The sequence below is a fragment of the Leptopilina heterotoma genome, unplaced genomic scaffold (genome assembly GCF_015476425.1).
Source record: "Leptopilina heterotoma isolate Lh14 unplaced genomic scaffold, ASM1547642v1 Lhet_0, whole genome shotgun sequence".
NCBI classification, from domain to species: Eukaryota; Metazoa; Arthropoda; class Insecta; order Hymenoptera; family Figitidae; genus Leptopilina; species Leptopilina heterotoma.
Window position 1 is genome coordinate 481328 of NW_025110811.1, and position 27499 is coordinate 508826.

Below are 27499 nucleotides of genomic sequence, written 5' to 3' on the forward strand. Positions count from 1 at the left end.
AGAAGGACCTTGAGGACGAGAAAGATCGCCAAAGAAGTGCACACGAACACAAATGGAATTTGAAAATTTCATCTCTCATCACAATTAATATTGCGTGTTTTCAACTCTTCTTCGTGCCAAAGACATTGTTTGCTTGCTCCAAAAACTAATAAACGAAAAAAAGGCGGGGACCCGACAAAATAAACGAAAATGAAGAAAGACAATTCCACTTCATTGGAAGATAATTAAGTTCTTTGAAAATGAATTCCAATAAACAATTTTACTTGACAGGAGACTTGAAAAAATTCGTTGGCCACAAATTTTATTTCAAATCCAAAAAAGATTTGAAATAAAATTTTTGGCCAACGAATTTTTTCAAGAAGATAATTATTATTCATTAATTGCTAATTTTTAAAGGAGGAAGATTTTATCCCTGGCGGATTGGGTTAAATGCATTCGGTTAGGATTCGGTTAGGTTCAGTTAGGTTCAGTTAGGTTCAATTAGCTTCAGTTAGGATTCAGTTAGCTTCGGTTAGAATTCTGTTAGGTTCAGTTATTTTCGGTTAAAATTCGGTTAAGTTCGATTAAGACTCGGTTAGCATTCAATTCGATACGATTAGGCTCGGTTGTGATTCGTTTAGGTTCTGTCAGGCTCCGGTTAGAGTCGAAACCTAAATGAATCATAACCGAATCCAATCGTAACAAATTGAATGTTAACCGAATCCTAATCAAACCTAACCGAATTCTAACTGAAAATAACTGAACCTAACAGAATTTTAACCGAAGATAACTGACCCCAATCGAATTCTAACCGAAAATAACTAAACCGAACAGAATTCTAACCGAATTCTAAGTTCTAACCGAAAATAACTGAACCTAACCGAATTCTAACCAAAATTAACTGAACCTTTCAGGACCTAACCGAATCCCTACCGAATTCGTTGAACACAACCCAGCAGAGACAAAATTTCCTTTATTTTAATTTATTTATCTAAGAAAATTAACAGAATACACAAATTATCAAAAAGCAAGGATTCTGGGACTCACCGATTGCACATAATCCTTAAAGATTGTCAATAAATCCCGCTTGACATTCAAGACTAATTTGCACACGGGAAACATTCACTTTTATCACTGTTTCCACAAATGAGGATTCTTTAATAGCACAAAATAAAAATATTAACAAGACACTTAAAAAAAACAGCGTTCACCAACAAGTTTGTGTGTATAATCCGTCAACTTTCACATGAAGGAGTTAGAGCTCCATTTACTTTTCTTGACGTTTGAAAATTCCAACACGTGATGACTTCAAACTTCACGTACGAATAACAATGATGGAAAAAAAAATTCTAAGAAGACGGCACGTAGTGAAGATAAGGCACAACTGATAGGCACTATCAATGATTAAAATAGTTGAAATAAATATAAACTGCTTAAGTGTTTTTTAATACATAAATATTTGTGTACTTTTCTTTTTTATTGTAGCTTTATTCTTTAGTGTTGTTGTTGTTATTGTTGTTATTTTTACTGTAGTTTGTTTATTTTAATGTTACTGTAGTTTGTTTATTTTCACGTAGTCTTTATTTTTACTGAAGTTTGTTTATTTTAGTGTAGTCTTTATTTTTAGTGTAGTCTTTTAGTGTAGTTTTTTATTTCAGTTTCTTATTTTTATTGTAGGTCTGTATTTTTAGTGTGATTTTTTATTTTAGTTTCTTATTTTTATTGTAGTTGTTTATTTTAATATAGTGTTTTATTTTAATTGTAGTGTTATATTTAATTGCAGTTTATTTAATTTTAATCGTCGTTTATTTTATAATGTTTATTAAAGTGAAGAGAAGTGTTTTTGAATTTGCGGGGGAAAAAAATACTGTGGATATATAGAACCGCGCGTCTCACCTTGCCGAGCAAGTCTCTCAGGTCGACCATGCAACAACGCAGGTCCACGCTGGGCATAATCCCCCTCACACCCTCCCCTAACCTCCTGGTGAGGCCCCTTCTTTAGCTTCCACCTCCTCAAAGTTGAAGCGTCGCTAAGGCAGTAGAGGTACCACCACCACCTTCACTTCTTTTCGCCTTCTACCCATTCTCCTTCATTTCTTCTTCTACCAGACGGACCAGAAGACAGCTTCTCTACTATACTTCCCCTCTAAAGTTAGAAAACCTTTGCTTTGCTTTGCTTTGCTTTTTCAGGTAAAATTGCTACAGGTATGTTTCCTTTTCATACACACGCACTTATTTGCCTCCTAGTTGTTGTGTATTATAATGTCAATGATGTAGATGTAAATTTATTTATATTTAGAACTTACAAACATGTTTTTACGATACCAATAGTAATGAACAGTTAGGTTTCCAACACCTACATTTTTCATTTTTGTCCCCACGTGTTTCTTGTCCTGGTTTTGTCTCAGGACCATACAATTTTAAATATTTGGTTCACTTGGGAAAAAAATTATGTTTTAATTTTTTCAAGAAAATAATTATTACTCATTGCTTGTTTATTTTCAAACGAAGAGGTGACAATTTTACCTCTGGCGGATTGGGTTAAGTGCATTCGGTTAGAATTCGGTTAGGTTCAGTTATCTTCGGTTAGAATTCTGTTAGGTTCAGTTATTTTCGGTTAGGATTCGGTTAGGTTCAGTTATTTTTGGTTAGAATTCGGTTAGGTTCAGTTATTTTCGGTTAGAGCTTAGAATTCGGTTGGAATTCTGTTAGGTTCAGTTATTTTCGGTTAGGATTCGGTTAGGTTCAGTTATTTTTGGTTAGAATTCGGTTAGGTTCAGTTATTTTCGGTTAGAGCTTAGAATTCGGTTGGAATTCTGTTAGGTTCAGTTATTTTCGGTTAGGATTACGTTAGCTTCAGTTATTTTCGGTTAGGTTCAGTTATGAACAATCAAAATTTTGTTAGGTTCAGTTATTTGCGGTTAGGATTCGGTTAGGTTCATTAATTTTCGGTTAGAATTCGGTTAGAATTCGGTTAGGTTTAGTTAGCTTCGGTTAGTTTCAGTTATTTTCGGTTAGAATTCGGTTAGGTTCAGTTATCTTCGCTTAGAATTCTGTTAGGTTCAGTTATTTTCGGTTAGGATTACGTTAGCTTCAGTTATTTTCGGTTAGGTTCAGTTATCAACGGTCAAAATTTTGTTAGGTTCAGTTATTTTCGGTTATAATTCAATTAGGTTTGATTAAAATTCGGTTAGCATTCAATTCAATAAAAGAATCTAATTTTTAAGTTTATTAAAAAAAGTCTGTTTAAATCAAATAAAATTTAACTCAAATATTCGCTTTGGTCTTGTTTTGGACGAGAAATAACAGAATTTCGTACGAAATTCTAATAAAAAGAAAGGAGCAAGAAAGAGGAAGATAAGGAGGAAGAAATTTTTACAGAATTTGATGCAGAGATGAATTTTCAAAAAAAAATTAGATGTATCACTAAAAGAATCGTAATTGGTTTTTTTTCTTCTCCTGGGACAGGAGATAAAGGTACAAACAAGATCTTCCAAGTAAAGTCCATTAGGAGGAGTGAGGTCGAACAATGATGTTCCACTTTTGTGCCCGAGCGCAAAAAAGAAGCTTTTCATCTCACACTCAACAATGTAACAAGCTGGTCACTTGTTCGAAAATGAACCTTTTGTCCCTGTTCTTTCAAGCCATCCTTTAAACACCCTTTTAATGTACACCTTTATCAAAAACTTGATGATAAAACCTTTGTTTTATCCAGGAACCAATTATTTTTTGTATGTTTCGTATTATTTAGTGCTTTTAGAATAAATATTATTCATTGCTCGCTAATTTTTAAACGAAGAGGTAAAAATTTTAACTCTGGAAGATTGTGTTACCTAAATACGGTTAGGATTCGGTAAGGTTCAGTTAAATTCCGTTAGAACTCGGTTATGTTCGATTAGGATTCAGTTAGAATTCAGTTTTGTATGATTAGGATTCGATTAGGTTCGGTAGGGTTCGATTAGCGTTTGGTACGATTGGGATTTGATTATGTTCGGTTAGGTTCAGTTATTTTCGGTTATAATTCTGTAAGGTTCAGTTATCTTTGATTAGAATTCTGTTAGGTTAAGTTATTTTCGGTTAGAATTCTGTTAGGTTCGATTAGCATTTAATTTGGTACAATTAGGTTTGGTTATAATTTCGTTAGGATTTGACTCGAACCGGTGCATAACAGAACCTAAATGAATCATAACCGAGCCTAAAAATATCAAATTGAATGCTAACCAAATCCTAATCGAACATAATTGAATTCTAACCGAAAATAACTGAACCTAACAGAATTCTAACCGAAGATAACTGAACCTTACCGAATTTAACCGTTCAGTTAAATTCGGTTAGGATTCGATAAGCTTCGGTTAGGTTCAGTTAGCTAGGGTTAGAATTCGATTAGATTCGATTAGAATTCAGTTTGGTACGATTGGGATTCGATTAGGTTCGGTTCAGTTATCTTCGATTATAATTCTGTAAGGTTCAGTTCAGAATAGTAGCTTATTTGAAGCTTAAAAAGTAGTTTAACCTCAGGATTTCAGATCATACTCTCAAGACTAAAATTCAGTCAAAGGTTCTATATTTCAAACGGTTTTAGAAAAGCCAAAAGCTTAACGCTTATCACTCAAAAGCCAAAAGCGTTTGAGTTTTTAAAAAATGAGTTAAAAGTGAAATTTATTTTTTAGTGCATAACCTTTTAGTATATTATATTCTTATGCTACAGTTTTTAGTATTTAGTGATGCACGAGTTCTTTCATGTAAAGAAAAGACATGAAAATTTAACATTCAATTCTTTTCACTTTTTTCTTCAATACAAGACTCGTTCGTAGTGCATCACTAAGCATCAGAATTTTAAAATTACATTATAGTTTCAGTACTATTCTAGTTTTGAAGAAAATTATCAATTTCCATAAGAATGTTGCAATGGTGATTTGACTTTTAAAAAGCATTGGAAACTTGGATGAGTTAAGGGAACACTTGAATTTTGAGTGGCACGCTGGGGAATAGGAGAAATGAGCTATTTGTGCGTGTGGGTGATATTTTAGAATTTAGAATGCAGCAGGTGCCTTTTATACCTGAGAAATAGTTTTTGTGATGTATACCGACTCTCGAGATCCACCCTCTAAAAGTTAGTCCCGCACTGCTTTTTTTTAAGGGGGAGAAATATACTATTGTTGGCTTCAAGTGGTTTTGCTATCCATGCCGTATTGTTTGGTTTAGACGAGACCTACACCACAGGAGTGCGAGGCGCAAAACGCATTTAACAAAATTTAACATTCGTCAGAACAATACCACAACAAATTTCAAGGCAGTGTATTTGCTAAAACTCATTTTTTTGTCTTTGGGAATAATTTCTAATTGTTTCGTACGTCGTACCTACTTTTACACAACAGAATGCCTAATTTTTAAGGAAGGAAAAGTTTTTTTTTTTTTATTGTCAAGTGTGCAAAAAGGCAAACATTTCAGCAAATTGTTAATTCCTTTTAGAATTTGTTGTTAATGTAAAAAAAAGAAAATATCTGGAACAATGTTCATGAGTTGTTTCGGAGTTGTTTTCGAAACAACTTCGAAGAATTCTTTTGCCGCGGGTTTCGCATTGCTGCGGGTAAAGATCAGATAAAGTGCACGAGAGAAGCTCGCCTCTCGGAGAATTGGTTAGAAGTTCAAGAGAGAATCTTATGATCTTAAGAGATGCGTTTCACCTGGGAAGCTGTGTGGTGTATTGAAAAATTCTGGGAAACCATCAAGAAATATGGTGGGTAGAATTTTTACTGAAAAAAAAAATTATTATGAATGCAGTATATAGTTATGGATAATGCACCTGGAAACGAGTATTATCAATTTCAGAAGTTCAAAAAATTCAACCCAACATCAAATATTTTCCAAGAAAACTTTGAATTTTTGCAGCACGAAAAATTCGTACATCTTTTTTTTTTTTAAGAATTATCATCAAATTCTTCAGTACCACCACTTTGGTATTTTAACACCTTTCCAACTCTTCGGCTTTTACAGTCAAACCAAGTTTTGTAGCTCATAATATAACTTCTATCATAAAATGAATACCCAACATTAGAGAATTATCTAGAAGGAGAAGGTGTAAATGGATTTCGCTTCTCTGTTTTCGAATTACAACTTTCCACCTAATGGATTCTAAAAGCGTGGATAATGGAATAGAGAATGGAAAAATAGGAACCTAAAAATACAGACTATGGAGAAGACAGTAGACAAAAGAACTACTAGAGGACTAAGAGACTACTAAAGCACTGAAGAAAGGACAAAATAACTAAAAAAGAAGTTTACTAGTAAACTAGTTGAAGAAAGTAAAGAATAAATTTTCAATGTATGAATAATGAGGAACGATAAATATTTCTCAGGAAAAAAAAAATGAAAATATATTGGTGTGAACTTGATTGCAGAGTTTGGCAGGTATTCTCGCGAGTGTACATTTGTCCATTGTTAATGCATGGGGGTAAAAGATGTAGAAGAAGAAAAAGGATAAGAAACAAGTTAACATGAGGAAGAAAAGAGGAAGAAAGAAGTAGAAGAAGAAGAATAACGTGGCACGAGAGCACGAGAGTGGCAAAAGTGCCCTCGAGGCATCTCTTCGACTCTCACCATCATAGGTACCTCCCACCATAAGGATGTAACACCGCACTCTGTTGTATACGCTACGGGTAAAATACTGCCCAGAGACCCAGAAGAGAATACCGGTCCAGAGAATACAGTGGCGTCACTACAAAGGGATCTATCCAACAAAATAAACATTATCATCAAAATTTCGACTCTATTCTTCAACTATTATTACAGAATCTATTTTGCTACAAAATTGTTTCTACGAATTTATTGTTGCTACAAACAATGTTTTTACATAATTGGTATACAAACTGCTTTTTCTAAAAATTATATTTGAAGCAGATACATAACTTATAAAGGTTTTTTAGAATATTTATCAAGAAGAATTTTATAAGATAAAATTTGTTTAAACTTGAATCCAAAAATCTTCGATGATAAAAATCCCACCGCTGCCTACTGTTCCCTATAGTTGACACTAAGTTATGGATTATTGCAAGGAACTACAAATGTATCTGTATTTATTTTTCCGTAAAATTTACGGAAAAATACTAACTATAAAATACTAAAAATAAAAAGATAATAACCGAAAAATCCGCGAAAACTGGGAAATACCCGCGGGAATTTAATTTGACCGGGAAAAACCGGGAATAAGCCAGGAATTTTATGCCAAACCGGGAATTTTTTCACCAAATTAAAAAAAGTTTTATTATTTTAATTCGTTTTTAAAAAATTGCAGTTTATTTCAATTTTTATAGATATTTATACTGTTCTCTAAAGAATTAGTTAAAAATAATTAATTTTATTTTTTATAGTAAAAAATCAGTCACTGATGCAAATATAGTAGGTAAATAAATTTTAAAAAAATTAATTAATAGAAATCTTGTGAATTTCAACTGAAAATAATAAAATTTATTAAAGAATTTCATTAAAAACTTTTTAACAAATCGAATTTTCAAAGTATTTTAATTTAATAATTGATAAATAATTGAATTTTATAAAGAGTCACATTCTGTTGTATATATTCATGTTTCTTTATGCGAAGATTAATAATTAAAATTTTTATTAGTTAATTTAAAAAAAGATACACACTTAATTTTTTTTAATAAAATTGAATTTTCGCAAAGTTTTTTTGAAAATTCTGAAAAATAAGATTATTGAAATTTTTTAATTCTCTTGTTTCAAGATAATTAAATTTTAATTAACAAATAATTGAAAATTTTTTAAATAATTGAAATTTCTTTACATTCTATTAAAAATAATTCTTTTAAAGGATTTTATTTAAATTTTTCGAAAATAATTAAGGGAAGTTAGTCACTGTAATTATAATTTTATTTTTAAAAATTTCTTCCCAATATAATTCAGTTATTTTCATAAATAGTAAAACTCATTGCAGAATTTCAATTATTTTTGATACAATTTTAATCAAATTCCTCGAAAAATGAAATTATTCTTAAAAATTTTATTAAAATTCGTCGAAAGAATTCAATTATTTCTAAAAACTAAAGAAAAAATCTTCTCAACAATTCAACTATTTCCATAAATAGCAAAATTCTTCAGATTTACTAAATTCTTTTAAATATTGTTTTTAAAAAATATTCTTCACAAGAATTCAATTATTTTCATAAATAAAAAATTCTTCGCAAGAATTCAATTATTTTCATGAATTTCCATAAAATTCTAAAAAAAACAATTCAATTATTCTCAAAAGTAATAAAATTCTTCGCAGAAATTCAATTCTCTTTGAATTTTTTTTTTAAATTCTCCTTAAAATTCCCTAATTAAATTCCTTAAAATTAAATTATTTTCATAAATTTCCATAAAATTCTAAAAAACAATTATTCAATTATATTCAAAAGTAATAAAATTTTTCACAGAAATTCAATTCTGGTTAGAAAGTTTTGAAATTCTCCTCAAAATTTCAATTATCTTTATAAATAATTAAATTGTTCTCCACAATTCAATTATTTTAATAAATTTCCATAAAATTCTAAAAAACAATTCAATTATTTTCAAAAGTACTAAAATTCTTCACAGAAATTCAATTATGTTTGAAAAAGTTTTTTAAATTCTTCTCAAAATTTCAAGTATTATTATGAATAATTAAATTATTCTTCGAAATTCAATTATTTTCAGAAATTTTAATAAAATTCTACGCAAACATTTAATTATTTTCATATAAATAATAACATTCTTTGGAAGAATTCAATTACTTTTACTTTTCTTTTTATACTTTTCCAGAAATTCAATTAGGAATACATTTTAATAAAATTGAATTAATCAAAATTTCAATTATAATAATGAACAGACAAGATTATTTTAAAAAGTTGAAAAAATTCTTTGTTTAATTCAATTATTTGCCAAATTTTTAATTAAAATTATTTTTAAAAAAATCTTGTTTTCAAAGAATTTAAAGAAACTTGTCAAAAGAATTTAATTATTCATCATAAAAATTCTAATAAAAAATTTAGAAGTCATTTGTATATTTATTTATGTTCGATATCAAATAAATTTAAACAAAGCCGGGAATTTTGTTGAACGAAAATAGTAGACACACTCTGGTAAGAAACAAGTATCAATTTGCCTACTTTTAAGAAAATCGTACAGGATTAATTAATTCTCTAATAAGATCGAAAAATAAAGAAGAGAAGCAGTTTTTTTTTTGTTATTATAGTCAGCATTAGAATTATTCATACAGATGAAAAGTTACAATTTCTGTTTAGTCTAATTAGAAGAATGTTAATTAATCATTAATGTTCCTTCCTGATAATTCTAAACAGTTGGAGGGCATTATTAAGAGAAGAGACAACTCTTTATGGCTCATGATTAAACTAGAATGCTTTAAGCAGCATCGTTTCAGGCTGGGTGGTCGCTTTTCCACTCGGCCTCCTCCTCTCAAGTACCATCGAGATCAGAATTTTTCTCAATCTTTCCTTCATTTTTATCCTTTCGGGGACTTTTCCCCCATGGGGATATTAATAATTCATCATTTTTCGTCTTAGAACAAAATATCTATCGCATTATTCGGTATACGTTTAGTAAATAATTTTATTCTGAATATAGTAAATAAAAATAAAAAAATAAATAAATAAAAAAATAAAAAAAATAAATAAATAAAAAAATAAAAAAAAAATAAATAAATAAAAAAAATAAATAATAAATAAATAAAAATCAATAATGAATATTAAATATTAAACATAGTATGAAAGTGAATTCAGTTTTCATCGAAATGGAGGTAAATAAGAGGTATGATATTCTAAATTTCCGAGATTGCTGTACTATTTAGATTCAATTATATTGAAATATAGTTTTCTTCCATAATGAGGTATTTACAGTTATTTTGAAAATGGATTTTTGTTGCATAAAATAGAAAATGGAATTAGACTTTCTCAAACTTTCTCACGTAAACATATTGTAAATTTTAGTGTTTAGGATTAAAAAGTAGGAGTTATGAACGATTCATAAAATATCGAGTATAGGAATTATTTTTTTTTCTTTTTCTTTTTTTTGAATTAATGTGCTAACATGAAGGTAAAATTATATGCATTTCATCAATTTGAGATGCTGTGTTCAGGACTCTGAGAATTGGTCTCGCGTTCTGTCTATTCAGCAATGAATCTCGAAGACTCTCGCGTATATTGCAATGTTACACCATACAACGTCTCTCTTGCTCACTTCCTATCTCTCTCTTTCACTCTTTTTCTCTCTTTTTTCTCTCTTTCTCTCTCTATCCAGAACCATGTCTCTGAAATGAACGTACTGCTCCTCTTTATAGCTATGGTGAGCTAGCAATTTCCCTGCAGACTCGAGCAAAAATCAAACTACAAGATAAGACGCAGAAGCGAAGCTCCAAGACTCTCTTCATTCACGAATTTTTTAAATTTGCTCATAATTCTAATTTTTTCCCTCTCTTTCTAAATTTTTAAAGATTAATTAATAAAAATTCGTGGAATTTTAGCTAATTAGTGAATAATTTGATATTAGTAAGAATTTCCACTAATTTTTCGTCATTTCTTCACTGTTTTTTTGCAGATATCAAATTGAGACAGAAAACGAATCAAAAATATTGCCTTTGGAATATTTTTTCTGCAGATGTCAAATTGAGACAAAAAACGAATCAAAAATATTGCCAAGGCAATATTTTTGATTCGTTTTTTGTCTCAATTTGATATCTGCAGAAAAAATGTGTCCCCTAGACCCTAATGGCACAATATTGACAGAATATTGAGTATTTTTTTTTTATTGAAGAAGTATTGCTTAAAAATGGTTCGTTGAGTTTTGAAGGATTCCCATATTTTTTTCCCCCTTTCGATTTTGCTTATTTTAACATTTAACATTACTTAGCGATCACTATAAATATTCCCAAGAAGTCTTTAAATGTCAATAATATATAATTCTCCAAGTTAGTCAATATTTGAAATAGAAGAAACTGACTTCGAAGAAAATAAAATAATCCCAAAGTGGTGAACTAATAATATACAGAATATATTGAGAATAAATACCATTCTCTCTAAATTAGTTGAAAAATTATAAAGTTTAATTTTTTATCCCTTTTTCGACAACTATATGTATACTCAATACAAAAGGCTTCGTTAGCGATAATTATAATTTTAAGAAAGTAGCGAAAAGTAACTTAAAAACAGAAAAAAAAAATCTTTAATCATTTTATTTTATTCAATTCTAAATCAATTCTTATTAGAAAGTTCTACGAAAATTCAATTATTTAAATAATCAATAATTTATCGGAAAAATTAAAAATTTCTTAAATTTGAATTCTAATAAAGAACTTTATCAACATTTTTTAAAATAATTGAGTTTTTACGAAGAATTGCATTAAAATTTTTGATAATTAAATTCATTCAAGACATGTAATTAAAAACGAATTTTATTATTTTTCAAGATAAATTAAAATCCTCCGAAAAAAATAATTAATTAATATTAATTTGAAAATTAATATCTTGCGAAGAAAATTATTTCAATTTTGATAAATCACTGAATTTTCGAGAAATTTTATTAAAATTTCAGTTTCAATTATTAAAATTTTTGTAAATAATTGAATTTTTTTTGGAAGAATTTTATTCTTTATGAAAATAATCAATTCTTAAGAAGAATTCTATTAAATTTTCAAAAAAAAAAAAAAATGAAATTCACACGAATAATTCAATTTCAAATTTTTATAATAATTGAATTCTTTCGACGAATTTTAATAAAATTTTTAAAAATAATAATTTTCGTGGAATCCAATTAAAATTGTATTAAAAAAAATTGAAATTCTACGATGAATTCTATTATTTTTGAAAATAATTAAATTCCTAAAAAGAATTTTATTGTTTTTATTAAAAATGAATTGAAAATAATTATTACACTCTAAGAAGTAAAATAAAATTCAATTTTTTTAAATAATTGAATTTTTGCGAAGAATTTTATTATTCTTTTGAAAATAATTGAACTCTTGCAACAAATTTTATTAAAATTTTTAAATAATAATTAAATTCCTGAGAAGGATTTTATTATTTTTGAAAATAATTTAATTCTTTGAAAGTTTATTAATTTTTTTTTTAAATAATTGAATTCTTGCAAAGTATTTTATAAAAATTTCTGAATATAATAATTGATTCCTGCGAATAATTTTATTATCCGTGAAGATAATTGAATATTTCCGAAGAATTTCATAAAAATTTTTAAAAATAATTAAATTCTTTCAAGAAATTGAATTAAAAAGGAAATTGAAAATAATTATTAAATTCTAATAAACAAATTATATCAAAATTGTTTTAAATAATTGCATTTTTCGCGGAATTCATTGAAAATTTTATTAAAACTAATTGAAATCCTGAGATGAGTTTTAATATTTATAAAAATAATTGAATTCATGCAACGATTATTATTAAAATTTCAAAAAAATATTTGAATTCCTGAAGGAATCTCTTTTTAATAATTGAATTCCTGTGAAAATTTTGTTATTTATGAAAATAACTGAATGTTTGCGAAGAATTTAATAAGCATTTTTTAAAAATTATTTAATTCTTTTGAGAAAATTTTTTATTAAAATAGTAGATAATAAAAATCATTGAATTACAAAGATTACGAAAATTACGAAAATTTACTTAAATTTTGTTAAAATATTAAAAAAAATTTTTTTTTTGTAAATGAGGAGTATTGACATACAGGAGTTTATAAAAAATTGATTACCAAACGCATAATATTATGTTATAAACGATAATAAATCCGATCGTAGGAATTTTCCTAATGATTAAGACATGAATGAAATATCTCATGTTTGTAATACTAAATGCAAAACTAATAAAGTTTTGCGAAAAATAAATCCATTGACTTCAATAAATCAAGTTTTTAGAACTAGTTTTTCATTCGTCAGTTTAACGATCAGATATATTATAAACCTTATGGGAGGATTTGCAATAGCATTTCAATGCAACTCGATGGGATATATATGTAACAAAATATTGTACCCGTATTATGTAGATATTTTATGCCTACATGCATTTCTTGTGCGCGACCTTCTATTAATAAGTATGATATGCTCTTAAGAGCGCTTAAAATCTTATGTATGCACATTTATCCTCCTTAATACTTTCAACATTTAAAATTAGAAAATTCAACAGACTTTTTTTTCTACTTTCTTCAAATTCTTTTGTAATTGCTTTTTCTATCATAATATAGATTTTAAATATTTTTAGACCTCAGTTTTTGTATATATATATATGGTAAAAATATTTAAACTTTGTCTTCAGTTTTGGTCTGAAATATTAGTTCATCAAATCTTTTTTTCTACTTTCTTCTAATTCTTCTGCAATGGTTTTTCTATCATTATATGAATTTTAAAATTTGTTCATTAATAATATTAATTAAAAATATCCAAGGAAAAATTTTAATGCACATTGAAATAAAGTTGAAACAAAAAAAATTCAAAGTTCGAAAAAATTACGATCGAAGAAACTAAAACAAGTTTTGTTAAATATTTTCTAATTTATATTATATTCATTTTTTTTCCTTCGACTCGGAATAAGTTCACTCTCATTTTTCACGCTTCTATTTTTTTTCTCACTTATAGCGAAGCACAGTAAAGCACAGCAAAGCACAGCAAAGTTTTTCACAATAGAAAAATTCACGCTACCCTGGTGTGAGAGTCAAGTCAGTAAATCAAACCCATAAGAGAGAGAGAGGGAGAGTGAAGAAAAAAAAAAAAGAAAATCAAAACCGAATAGTGCACTTTTCAAAAAGTTAAGTGCTTTCAAATATATTTGAAACGCCCCCCTGTTGTTCAGCCCTTTGAAAAGTCGAGTTCCACCATTATTGGGGTCAAACGTATATTCTTTGTGCGTTTTCTTTTACAAACGCCACTCGACAACACAGACTGCAACAATGTTTGTGTCCCACGTGTTTTTTTTTTCTCGCCTTTTTTTCACAACTAAGTAAAATCTCATCTTATTATAACGAAATAATTATTGTAAAATCAGGCTTGACACAACATTTTATTTTATTTCTTCCAGATTTTTTCTGGAATTAAAATTATTGCAGATGCATCTGCATCAGAAATTTTTATTCCTTTTTGAGAAAATGTAATTTCACCTTTTCTTTTTCCAATATACGGACTATTTTTGTATTTTTCCGTAAGGGAATGAATTACAGATCGATTTGCAGTTTACTAATGTGTACGTTTGCTTCTGTACATTAAAGTGCACTTATATATTACCGAGAATGTTCGTGCGTCTTGAAAACAAAAAAAACAAAAACAAAAAATCATAAAGAGAAGTAGAGCAAATTACTGCTTGAATATCTGAAGAAATGAGAAACAGAGCAATGTCCATCATAGCAACTGGAACAATTTACATACCACCGAGAGGAAGAGAAATGACCTTTGAAAATAGAAAAAAATAAATTCAAATATATATAAATATAGAGGAGAGGGGAGTGAGAAATGTACGTGACTTTCTATCGTATATAAAGTGTATAGAGCATGAGAGTAATGAAAACAGATGATATTCGAGAAAACCGGTTGTTCGAGAGGAAAACACACGGGTGATGATTTATCCTCAACTCTTCACTTGTGCTTTTTTTCTCCCCCTCCCCTTCCACCTTCTTCTCCTCTCGTCATCAACCGAATCGTTAACATATTTATTTAATGACGCCAATGATAAATCTCATCAACTAGTAATTACTCCTCGACTGTTATCCAAATGACCCAGATCAAATTATTCAATATCGAAATTGTTTCCCTTTTTTCATATTAAAAAAATTGGAATTACCTTCAGTTATGTTGTAAAATTTAATTACTGTCACTTTTGATATCCTTAGAAAAACTCTGTTTAACTTTATTTTAGAATTTAATTAATTTTTAATTCCTGTTAATTCGCAAAAATTAAAAGGTTCAATCAGGCCTCGCACTCATGTACAAAAACCTACTATTTAGTATTTACTATTTTTATTTTAAGATTTTCTACTATTTGGTTACTTTTTTTTATTTGTTACACTAAAAGCTCCTTTTTCCTTAGTTTGAGAATTTATACTTACTTTATTTGTTAACAGTTGAAATAAAAAAATTATTTAAAAAAATTTTCATAATGCTATTGGCAAAAATTGAAAAAATTTTAATAAAACTCTTTAAAACAATTTCATTGTAGTAAAAAACAATTTTACTTGTTTTAAATATCATTTGATTTTTATCCTAAAAATTCTTTTTTCATTCATAGAAATTTGTTGTTGTTGTTGTAAGAAATAAAATTCTATCGCATTTTATTATTATATATTATTTTATCTAATTTTATTATAGTAGAAAATTTTCGAGAAGTTTATAATACCTAAATATCAATTAACAAATTATTCCGCAACAGTAAATTTTTTTTCGCAAAAAAGTATTATTATTTGTTTGCAACAAAAGAAAAAGAAAAACTTGTGTAATAAACCAATAAATACAATAATTTAATAAATTGTCCTAAATACTTAAATGTTTCTTCTAGTAAATAATAATTAAATTTCTTGACAAAGTTTGGGCAAAAAATTTACCATTCATAAATGCAAATTGCACTTTTTGGTTCAACAAATACGGTATATAATTTTTTATTTTTTTCTCACAAATTCGACACTGTTTTTTTTTTTTTAATACTTGAAAGTGAGAAATAATTTGACTGTAATCATTATTATTCACCTATACACTTACTTAAATTTGTTCTACAATTTTTTATTTATGATAATTACAAAATTTCGATGAAAAGAAACGTCCTAATAATTTATGCGGTTAATTATTATTTGTATAAAGTAAAGCAAGTTCTTATTGCCAAACGATGATAATTAAATTGTCAATAACTTATGTCAAATAAAAAGTTTCTGTTCATAAATTTTTTTTCTATGACAATAATTACTAATTTAATTATTCTAATTAATAAATTCGGTGATAAATAACATCGAATTTCATTTTTATAGTTTCTTTTCAACTTAATGGGAAAAATTTTAAAAAACAAAAAAAAAAAGAATATTAACAAAAATTGGAAAAATAAAGAGAAATTTCGCTACATTTTTGAACTCCTTTAAATACAAAAATTGTACATATATACACTGAAGGTAATTAATTTTTTTCGCACCTTCTCTCTGCGGAATGCTCGCGCGCACATGCCAAGGAGCGGAAATACTAATTTTTCTCAACCCAGAGATAATGAACGATAAACATAAAATACAGGAAGTTGCTCTGTTTTTTCTGATCTGGTTCTTACCAACTGGACCAAGAGATCCCGAGGTCTTCGGTTATTTTACCCTTTTCGCCCCCTTCTTTCTTCTGCTCAAAAACCGCACAGTGAATATTAACACTTCTATATGCTTTATGCGCTACATACCTTTGCGTACTTTTCATATTATATTTACGCACATACACTTCAACTATTTCCTTCTACCTTGAACCTGCATTTGCCCTAATGGGCCTATCATCCAGTCGCACAAGAAAATTTCCCTACCTTTCAAATTTTTTTCTTCTTCACATTAAAAAAAAAAAAATAATAACCTCGGGGCTCGAAAATGAGCACAATTAATGTGAATATTATATGCATATTCCACACGGGGGTTAAAAGGGTTAATTTACCGGTTTTGTACATATATATACAAAACTAGAAAGTTGAGTAAAAATTTTATTATAATATTCCAACAGGTTTTTGTTAATTTTTTTTTTCGTTTCGTTTCCTTTTCGTATAATAAAGTTGCGTTTGAGAGAATTAAATATTAAGAAATTTTCTCGGAATTTTTTCTATGTTTTTCTGGGATTTTTCGCCACGACGACTGCGATTAATAATCGAATTTGTGATTTTAGGAAAAAAAAGAGAATATTTTATTTATATTATTCTTATTCTTTTTTTTGCTCTTATAAGTGATTCTAAAGGATAGAAAAAAATTTGAATTTCGATAATTTATATCGTATGGATTTGGTCGTTTAACCGAAAAGACATTGGGTTATAAATTTCGATGATGACTGTTTATGATTGGATGTATAAATTCTATAAATATTAAATATTCATAGACGAAAATAACAAAATCATATTTATATTTTATATTCGGCTTTTTTTATATACGGAATTAATTTGTTTTTCTTTCTTAATATTTCGGGCATAGTGGATCAATTTTTACTTTTGGTTCAGTAACTATTACGACATTTTTCAGATTTAATACAAATTTACCTTTTACAGAAAACATACTCCTAATATTTAAAGTTTAATAATTTTCAAACTTGTTGCCAATACAATTTTTAATTAATTCCGATTAAATCCGATAATTCCCATTAGAGCGTGATAGCATACATTTTTTTCCCCCCTCCTATCGAAGTAATCATTCTCGTTAATAAAGCAATAATACGCGATAAAAATGTTTCGCCATTATTTGCGATCGCTTTCTCACCTTTTATGACGACGAACAAAATCATTTTGAATTATAAACGTATATTCGATACGTGTTATAATACTACATGATTTCTGGAACGTTTATTATATATGGTATTTCAAATAGAGAATATAATCTGTACCGTATTCCCACGCGTGAAAATGCAAAATTTTTCTTCTCACCTTGCATATATTCTAATTATTATTATATACCGTTTGAAACAACTATTATTTTTTTTTTTAAATAATGAATGAATTTCTATTTTACACACTCAAAAGCACGCACGTCCCACCTTTCATCAAGAATAATATTTATATGGTTTGTTCTAGAAATATTACGCGCATTCAGTCAGCTTCTAGAAATAAACAAATTTTTCCACTGCTATAAAGAAATTTATTTCATGAGATGAGAGAGAGAGAGGAAAATTTTTTTGCAATAAAAAAAATTGCGTTCTAAAATTAAAACTCAAAGGTATTTTCTTCAATTTCTTTAGCTGCTGCTGCTGCTGCTGCAGTGCGACGATTTAGAATTTTTATGAATATAATTATTTTTTTCCAAGTATTACATTCTTTTCACACCGCGTGCGCGTTAATAATTCAAGGTAGAATGTTTTAACACGCATATAGAAAATGTCACCGCAAAGTTAAAATGTGTCAGCTTTTATTTTTCAGAGAATAACAATAATGAATAATGAAAAAAAAGAAACAATAATAATAAATACGAGTCTTAAAATCTCCCATGGAAATTAACCTTTCAAATAATTCGCAAAATACGAAAAAAACACTGTCTTTTTTTAAAATATCAAATTGATGCTAAAAATTTTGATCAATTTTTGATTTAGGCCACATTTTTTGTATCTGTACGCAGGCTTCGTAATCGATAATTAATTTAAAAAAATAAAAAAGTAGCAAAAAGTAGCTTAAAGACAGAAAAAAATTGTAAAAATATTGCTATCGAAAAATTAAACTTGACGACTCAACTTTTCTATAATTTCTTAATTACATTCAATAATAGAATAATTTTTAAAAATAAATATTTAAATACCTATTTATTTTGTCTACATGAACTAAAATATTTCAAATGTTTTAACGCATTTTTGAAATTTAACTATTTCTCGCAAAATAACAAATGTAATTCTTTCAAAATTCAATCATTTTTCAATTCATTTTTCATGAAATTTATAGATAAAATTATTTAAAACTTTAATCATTTTATTTTATTCAATTCTAAATCAATTCTTATTAGAAAGTTCGACGAGAATTCAATTATTTAAATAATAAATAATTTATCTGAAAAATTAAATATTTCTTAAATTTGAATTCTTATAAAGAACTTTATCAACATTTTTGAAAATAATTGAATTTTTACGAAGAATTGCATTAAAATTTTTAATAATAATTAAATTTATTCAAAAAATGTAATTAAAAATGAATTGAAAATAATTATTACACTCTAAGAAACAAATTATATCAAATTTTTTTAAATAAAAGATTTTTTTCGAAGAATTTTATTCAAAATTTTAAATAATAATTGCGTTTTTAGTCGAATTAATTAAAAATTATTTTAAAAATAATTGAAATCTTACGATGCGTTTTATTTTTTATGAAAATAATTGAATTCTTGTAACAAATTTTATTAAAATTTTTAAAGAAAATTGAATTTTTGTGAAGAATTTTTTTATTTCTAAAAATAATTGAATTCTTGCGAAAAACTTTATTATTTCGAAAAATAATTGAATTCTTGTTAAAAATATTTTTAAAATTATTAAAAATAATTGAATTTTTGCTAAGAATTTTATAAAAATACTTTTAAATAATTGAATTCTTGCGAAGAATATTATAAAAATGTTTTTAAATAATTGAATTCCTTTGAAAATTTTTTTATTTGTGAAAATAATTGAATAGTTGCAACAATTATTATTAAAATTGAAATTTTTGCTAGAATTTAACAAAAATTTTGAATATATAAATACATTTCTGGGAAGAATATTATTATTTATGAATATAATTGAATTCTAGCCAAAAAAATTAGTTAATTTTTTGAAAATAATTGAATTGTACCGAAGAATTTTTTTAAATTTGTAAGAATAGTTAAATTTTCTCGAGAAATTTAAAAAAATCGTATTGAAAATAATTGAATTCAGTTGAATAATTTTATTAAAGTTTTTGGGAAAAAATTGAATTGTTTCGAAGAATTTTATTAAAATTTGTTGAAAATAGTTAAATTATTCCAAGGATTTTAACTACATTTGTATAAAAATTAATTGAATTATTCTGAAAAAAATTTATCGACATTTCTGAAAATACTTGAACTGTTTCGAAAAATTTTATGAAAATTAAGAAAAAAGAATTGAATTCTTAGGAAAAATTTTATTATTTATGAATATAATTGAATTCTTTCAAAGAATTTTATTAAATTTTTTGAGAATAGTTGCATTTTTCTCTCAATTCATTTCAAAATTATTGTATTAAAAATAATTAAAAAACTGCAATGAGTTTTATTTTAATATTTATAAAAGTAATGGAATTCTTGAAACAATTATTATTAAAATTTTTAAAAATAATTGATTTCTTCCAACGATTGTCATTAAAATTTTAAAAAATAATTGAATGCCTGAGAAGAATTTTATTATTTATAAAAATAATTGAATTCTTGCGATTTGTTTTAATACTTATAAAAATAATTGAATTCTTGCAACGATTATTATTAAAATTTAACAAAAAATTGAATTCCTGAGAAGAATTTTATTATTTATAAAAATAATTGAATTCTATTAAAGAATTTTATTAAAATTTTTAAGAATAGTTGCATTTTTCGCGCAATTTATTTCAAAATTATTGTAGTAAAAATAATTAAAAACCTGCGATGAGTTTTAATATTTATAAAAATAATTGAATTCTTGAAACAATTATTATTAAAATTTTAAAATAATTAAATTCTTCCAACGATTGTTATTAAAATTTAAAAAAATATTTGAATTCTTGCTATGATAATATTATTAAAATTTTAAAAAGTAATTGAATTCTTCAGAAGAATTGTAATATTTATAAAAATAATTGAATCTCTGTAAACATAAATTGGATATTTTTGAAAATAATAGATTTATTGCAAAAAAATTTATAAAAAATGTTTAAAATAATTCATTTCTTTTGGAAAATTTTATTTAAAAAGTAGATATTGAAAATCATTGACAGGAGGAGAATTTCTGAAAAAAAATTGATAAAAATAATTAAATGTTTGCGAATAATTAAATAAAAATTAAAAAAATAATATTAAAATTTTTTAAAATAATTTTATTTCAACTGTTAACAAATTAAAAGTAGTGTAAATTCTCAAACACGGAAAAAAGTATCTTTTAGTGTAAAAAAATGTATCCAAATAATAGAAAATCGTAAAAAAATAGTAAATAATAGGTTTTAGTAGATGAGTACAATGCCTGAAATAGTATTCTATTTGTTTTGAATGTAAAATCATTAATCTAGTTACATGAATCTAATTATATAAAGGTAGAAAATTAATCGATCAGAGATAATAGTTTGAACTAGATTTTGAGATTAAACATTTTTTTTCCCTTCTTTTCTTTTTGATCTTTCACGATCTCGAGAGTGATAAGCGATATAGCGGATCAAATATCTTTTGTCCCTAGAGCTATATATTTTCTAACGATTATTGTTCCGAGGTCTGATCAAGGACAAGCCTATAAAAGCCAGAGAGTCGATGTATATCCCAGTATGATGAAGTATATATTATAAGACTCTCTGAAACGAACGGGTCCATGACCAGTTATTACGAGCATCAGAGCCATTATCGACTTGAAGGTCGAGAGATTCGCGTATAGATCTTAAAACGCATCTGTCGACATTAAAAGCAGTTTGCACCTGATTCGATCCATATCGATTCGATTCCCGTATATAATTCGCCCCCTCGCAATTTTCTAATCCTCACTTTATTTCACATCCGTGAAATTTTTTCTCAATTTATATTTACAGAGATGTAGAAATATATAATTTAAGGGGATATTATTTTATAGATTAGGAGAATTATTGAAATAAAATTTTTATCGTACGATAATAATTTTATTTCAATAAATTATTGAAATAAAATAAAAATAATAATAATTTTATTTCAATAATATGTACCACGTGGTACATATTGCCCCTTAAAATCGGGGTAATATTAACACTTGAAGATAAAATCTATGGAATTACTGTTAGTTCTTGTTTATACCTAATTCTCCTTTTTTCTTCACGTACGCGTCAATAATAATTAATAATTAATATTTAAAATAAAATTTAAAAATGAAATAAATTTACTGAACACTGTAACATTGTATACTGAAATTGTATACTATATTCTTTACGAAGAATCGTCATATTTCATTATTTGTTTGAATAGAAACTGATTCGCGCAGCATAAATGGTATATATACTAACAACACGAACTAAGCATTTTTAAAAAAATATTATTTCAATAAATATTTTTCTCACATATTTTTGATTTAAATTTTAAATAATGTATTTTATCGTTCGAAAGCAATATTTTTTATTTTCACATTTTTTAAAACAAAAAACGTGACGCTCCACTACAGCAAAAAAATTATAGGTTATGTTTACGGTAGTTGTCGCTTCTTTAAAGATTTACTTTTTATTATTTGGGATCAAAAACACTTTTTACATGAATACAGTTTGCATAAAATAAAGAATGAAATATTAACAATTTATCTTTATTACTAATATTTATTTATTAATATTTATTTATTTAAAAATACTAAATTAGAAATTTCATTTTTTGAATTTCCCGCCTTTTAACAGCGCCACAAAAAAACCGGGGAAATCCCCTAATTTATATTGAAGAAACGAAAAAATGTCTAATTATGCATAATTAGAGCAAAATTTTTTATAAACTCTATACGAAAGGGAAACGAAAAATAATTTTGTTTTTGAAAGTCACGCAGATGTTTTTCATGTATATTGTTTTGGCTGCATTCGCTTCTGGACAAAAATTCCCTTACTATAAAATGCCCATGGACCATGTTTTCATCGGGATCACGTAACCGTTCTTGTAGAAAGAAATCCTATATCTATATATGCCGCGCAGTTAAAAGTTCTTTTTTTCGCCATCGTAATCTTCCAGCGATTATAATTTACCAACTTCCAAATGTGTAAACGAATATAAATGGAATGGAAATAAGAAACATTTGCAAAGAATTCTCTCATAGCGATAATTATAAGAATACTCAGAATGCAGACTTCAAGTTTTATTGAATTTAATTAACACATTTATTAGAAAATTTTATTTTCAACAGCAAATGCGAAAAAGAAAATTTTCAATTTTTGAATTCTTTGCTTTATTATTTCAAGCATCTTATATTATTATTATTGTTTTTGTTATGATTATTGTTATTATTATTGTTTTTCTTATTTTTTAATTATTATTCTATGAATTTTTGAATAATTTCAGACTCAAATTTTTTAAAAATTCAATTATTAACTAATTTACTAATTCATTATACTTGTTTAATAATTTTAAAAAAATTTAATAAATCCTTCGAAACAATTCAATTATTTTTTTAAACAGTAAAATCTTTGCAAAAATTCAATTATTACCAAACAAATTTCACTAAATAATTCAATTTTTAAAAAATTTTTAATAATATTTTTCGAAAAAAGTCAATTTTTTTCTAAAATTTTAATAAATCTTTCAAAACAATTTAATTATATTCAAAATAATTCCACGAAAGAATGCATTTTTTTTTCTTAATTCGTTATAAAAAATTTCAAAGGATTCAATTATTTTATAAAATTTTAATTAATTCTTCGAAAAAATTCAATTATATTCATAAATAATAAAATATTTTGCAAAAATTCAATTATTTTTTAAACTTTTAATAAATCCTTCGAAAAAATTCAATTATATTGATAAATAATAAAATATTTTGCAAAAATTCAATTATTTTTTAAACTTTTAATAAATCCTTCGAAAAAATTCAATTATTTTTTTAAACAGTAAAATCTTTGCAATAATTCAATTATTTTCAAAAAAATTTCACTAAAGGAATTCAATTTTTTTTTAATTTTTAATAATATTTTTCGATAAAAGTCAATTTTTTCTAAAATTTTAATAAATCTTTCAAAACATATATTCAAAACAATTCCAGGACAGAATTTATTTTTTTTTCTTAATTAGTTATAAAAAATTTTAAAGGTTTCAATTATTTTATAAAATTTTAATAAATTCTTCGAAAAAATTCAATTATATTCATAAATAGTAAAATTTTTTGCAAAAATTTAATTATATTCAAAACAATTTCACGAAAGAATTCAATTTTTTTTAATTCATTATAAAAAATTTCAAATGATTCAATTATTTTATAAAATTTTAATAAATTCATCGAAAAAATTCAAATATATTCATAAATAGTAAATTTCGTTGCTAAAATTCAATTATTTTTTAAAACTTTTAATACATTCTTTTAATTAATTAATTAAATAATAATTAATTTTAATAAAATTTAATAATTAAAATCATTATAGTATGAATTTTCAAAAATAATTGAATTTTTAACGTTGCACTTTTAATAATTTTTGACCATAATTGAATTTCTGCGAAGAATTTTATTACTTTTGAAAATAATTGAATTTCTGCAATCACTTATAACTTCTTATAAATTCAATTATTTTTAGTACTTTAATAAAAATTCCCGACATTTCCCTGATTTTTCGAGACCTATGACAACCTATTGAAAATAAATTTAAAAGTATATAAAAATATTTTGTTTAGTGACGTTAAAAATATTTTTCGCGTATTGATCGGAGAAATCGTAATTTTTCTTTAAAAAAAAATTATAATTCTTAATAATTTGTTTCCGATATGAGAAAGAAATTTTATTTCATCCGGATGAAAATAACAATAATTTAAAAAAAAAATGTGAAACGATGATTCGTAATACTTTACATCCTGTGCGCACAAATTTAAAACTATTTCAATAAAGTTTTTTTGAAAATTTCCTATGTACATTTTTTTAAAATAAAACTTAAAAATAATTATTTTGTTGATATTTGAGCTTAAATTAATTTAATTAATAAAAATTATATAGATATAATAGAGTATAATTTAATATTATAATATATAAAAAATTATAATAAAATTATTACAAAAAATTATAATAAAATTACTATAAAAAATTATTAATAAAATAGTTATAAAAAATTATGAAAAAAATTATTAAAATTATAAATTATAATATAATTAAAATTTTAATGATATTATAAACAGAATTCGTTTGGAAAAAAAGAGATTTGTGCGAGAGAATAAAAATTACGTCGTACTTCAAATTACTTGTAAAGTGCGATTGAACACGCAAAACGGCAAATCGTATGTCGATAAAAAAAACAAGATGAACACAAGGACTCAAGAAAATTAGCATTCATTCCTACTACCCGAGACCAATTCTTCCTACGCAGGCACAAAACACTTTAATACTCATTAATTTACAATATACGAATTAGTGCTTGTTACCTATTTTTTTTTCAATTATGAAATCAGGAAATGCTATTTATATTCTATTCTTTCCAAGACTTATCATTTAATCAATTAATTAAATAAATATATCTCTTATTATTGAAAATAAAATACGTATTCGATAATTCAAACTAAAATCAACCCAAATCAAATCGTTTCCTTCTTTCTATAAATAAATTAATTAAAAAATTTTTTTTGATCTCAAAATTTATATTTATGTCTTATTATTATTTTTATTATTTTCGTTATTTACTATTTTTTATTATTTATTATTATTTACTGTTTATTATTACTTTCATTTGAGATTTTATTTTTTAATTGTTTTCTTTTAAGTTTTCGATAAATAAAAGTGTTTCAAATAAGCGCGGGCCTTTCCACCAATGAGAGACTTGAAGTAGCGCAAGCGCAGTTGGACACAAGGACACAAGTATATTTCTATCCTTTTCTGTCTCATGCATTTTGCCAGTGAATATATTTTGCTTAAGACTTTAGAAGTATTTAATTTATTATTCTCCCAAGAAACAGGGGATCCCTCTCAATTTTTAAATTAATTTTTACGCTGCACTTTTATGCGATCGTATTATTAAAAAAAAATACATTAAATTTAAAAAAGAAATTAAAAAATAGAACTCACCGTTTTGTTGCATCCGAGAAATTCTCCCTCCTCGTAAACATATAAACATTTCCAAAATGGCTTCTCACTGGAATTCACTGAAATTAATTTTCAGGAGAAAGAAAAAAAACATTCAACTCTCGGCAAAATTTTGATAATGCATAATATTTATTTTCATTTAGTTAAATTGAAATATTTCTTCTTCTTCTTCTTTTTTTTCAGGTGAAAAATTTCCTTTTCTCAATATTGCCGTTTAAGGAAATGGTCACACATGATTGACGAATCGAGTTCAGTGTACGCTATATAATTTATTTATCTGATCACTGACACCGATAAGCGGCGAATGATATGGAAAGATAATTGCGGTGAAGTAGTTTCCTTGTGCGGTGCCAATTGCTGCATTTAAACGATTTTTTGATTATGATCTTTGCAATATAAATATATATATGTATATATTAATGAAATAAATCACTGTATTAAATCTCCTTCACGTATACGTGTTGATTTCCCGTAAAATATTACTTCTAATCTTAAGTACCATTTGCTTCCTCTATATGTGTACTTTTTAAATTATAAGTTTACGCGCAAGTAGAGAGAATATTTACCTAAGTTTTCTTTTTTTTTTAATTAAAATTTTGTAACTTTAAGAAGAGAATTAAATTTAAAATTCAAAATTTAGCGCCACTGTTAATATAATAGATCTCTACTTTACCTTTTCTATTATTTTCGTTTTAATTTTTTAAAAATAAGGTAAATTAATAATTAACCAAAACATAACCTGAAAATACTTTGCCTCTTATGTACCTTTCTTCACTGCGCGTCGCATATCAATTTCAAAAAATAATCCACCCTTCCTTTCTTCACTGTAATTGAAATAATTTTTTTAAAATTTGTAACCAATTTTCATATATATATATTTCTTTTTTCATGATGGTATATTTTACAAGATTGGTTAGATTAATAAATAATGATTCGAAATAGCGCATATTTAAAAAGTGTCCCGAGGAAGTTAAAGACTGCGTTAAAAATTATAGACTGACACACGATGTGCAATTTTCTTAATTTCGTTTGGTATTATACACGTCGAGAGAAAAAGATCCACACAGAGTTTGGCGTGAGAAGATTACTTTTAAATTCTGGGAAGAGTAGGTTGATGGCCGCGGGCTCTATAAACATGACCATAAGCATAAGAATATTTATGTGGAGTAAATTTACCAGAAAAAAGGGTTGGATCATCGAATCTAAAATTTTTATTTTCTAAAGAAATGAATTTCAATTTCAGAAAGAAAGAAAGAATTTCAACTTCTAAAAAAAGAATTTTAAAGTTCTAGATTCAGAATCAATTATATTAATTGAAGAAAAGTATTTCAGGAAATTTGTTTTGACAGATTGTGAGAGGTATACAAATTTTTACTATACTGCAGGAATTTTTACTATATTTCTTTATTTTTCTTTTTTACTATATTTCTTTGGGGGGAGGACAAATTTTTCTAAAAATATGGGAATCCCGGCGGAAAATTCAAAAGTTGTATTATGCATTATCAAATTTTGCAGAATTGGAATTATTTTCACTCCGAAAATTTGCGTAGACGACTTCGTCCGCCAAACTGTAAATAGTCTCAGAGTACAAAAATTTCAACATAATATCGCTTCGCTTTAGTAAAAAATATTTACAAACTACAATTATATTGACAATCTTAGCCACAACAAGTTTTGTTCTCTCTAATTTTATAATTAAGTAGATAAGCGAGAGTTCTATCTGCAGATTCCTGTACCAACATTTACCGACTAGTCCAGACTCAAACCATACGACTTTGTCAAGTTTTAAACAGATGGTTTGAGTCTGAGCTGCAAAATGTCGGTAAATGTCGATTACAGGAATCTCTAGCTACAAGAGAATTACAATTATTCAAAATGCTCCGCTCCAGTAACAAGAATATAATACAATTCAAA

At 25.9% G+C, this 27499-nt stretch overlaps 1 protein-coding gene across 3 annotated transcripts in view; it reads right to left on the reverse strand.

The window, feature by feature from the left end:
- Nucleotides 1–27499, reverse strand: part of LOC122506901 (epidermal growth factor receptor) — a 184558-nt gene that overhangs the window by 45993 nt on the left and 111066 nt on the right. For 2 of the 3 annotated variants that reach the window (XM_043619434.1, XM_043619355.1), the window contains exon 1: nt 1027–1591. The exons of the other annotated variant lie outside the window; for it this stretch is intronic. The gene's annotated coding sequence lies outside the window, so the exon portion shown is untranslated. Of the gene's footprint in view, nt 1–1026; nt 1592–27499 lie in introns of those variants that run through there. 3 annotated transcript variants of the gene reach the window in all.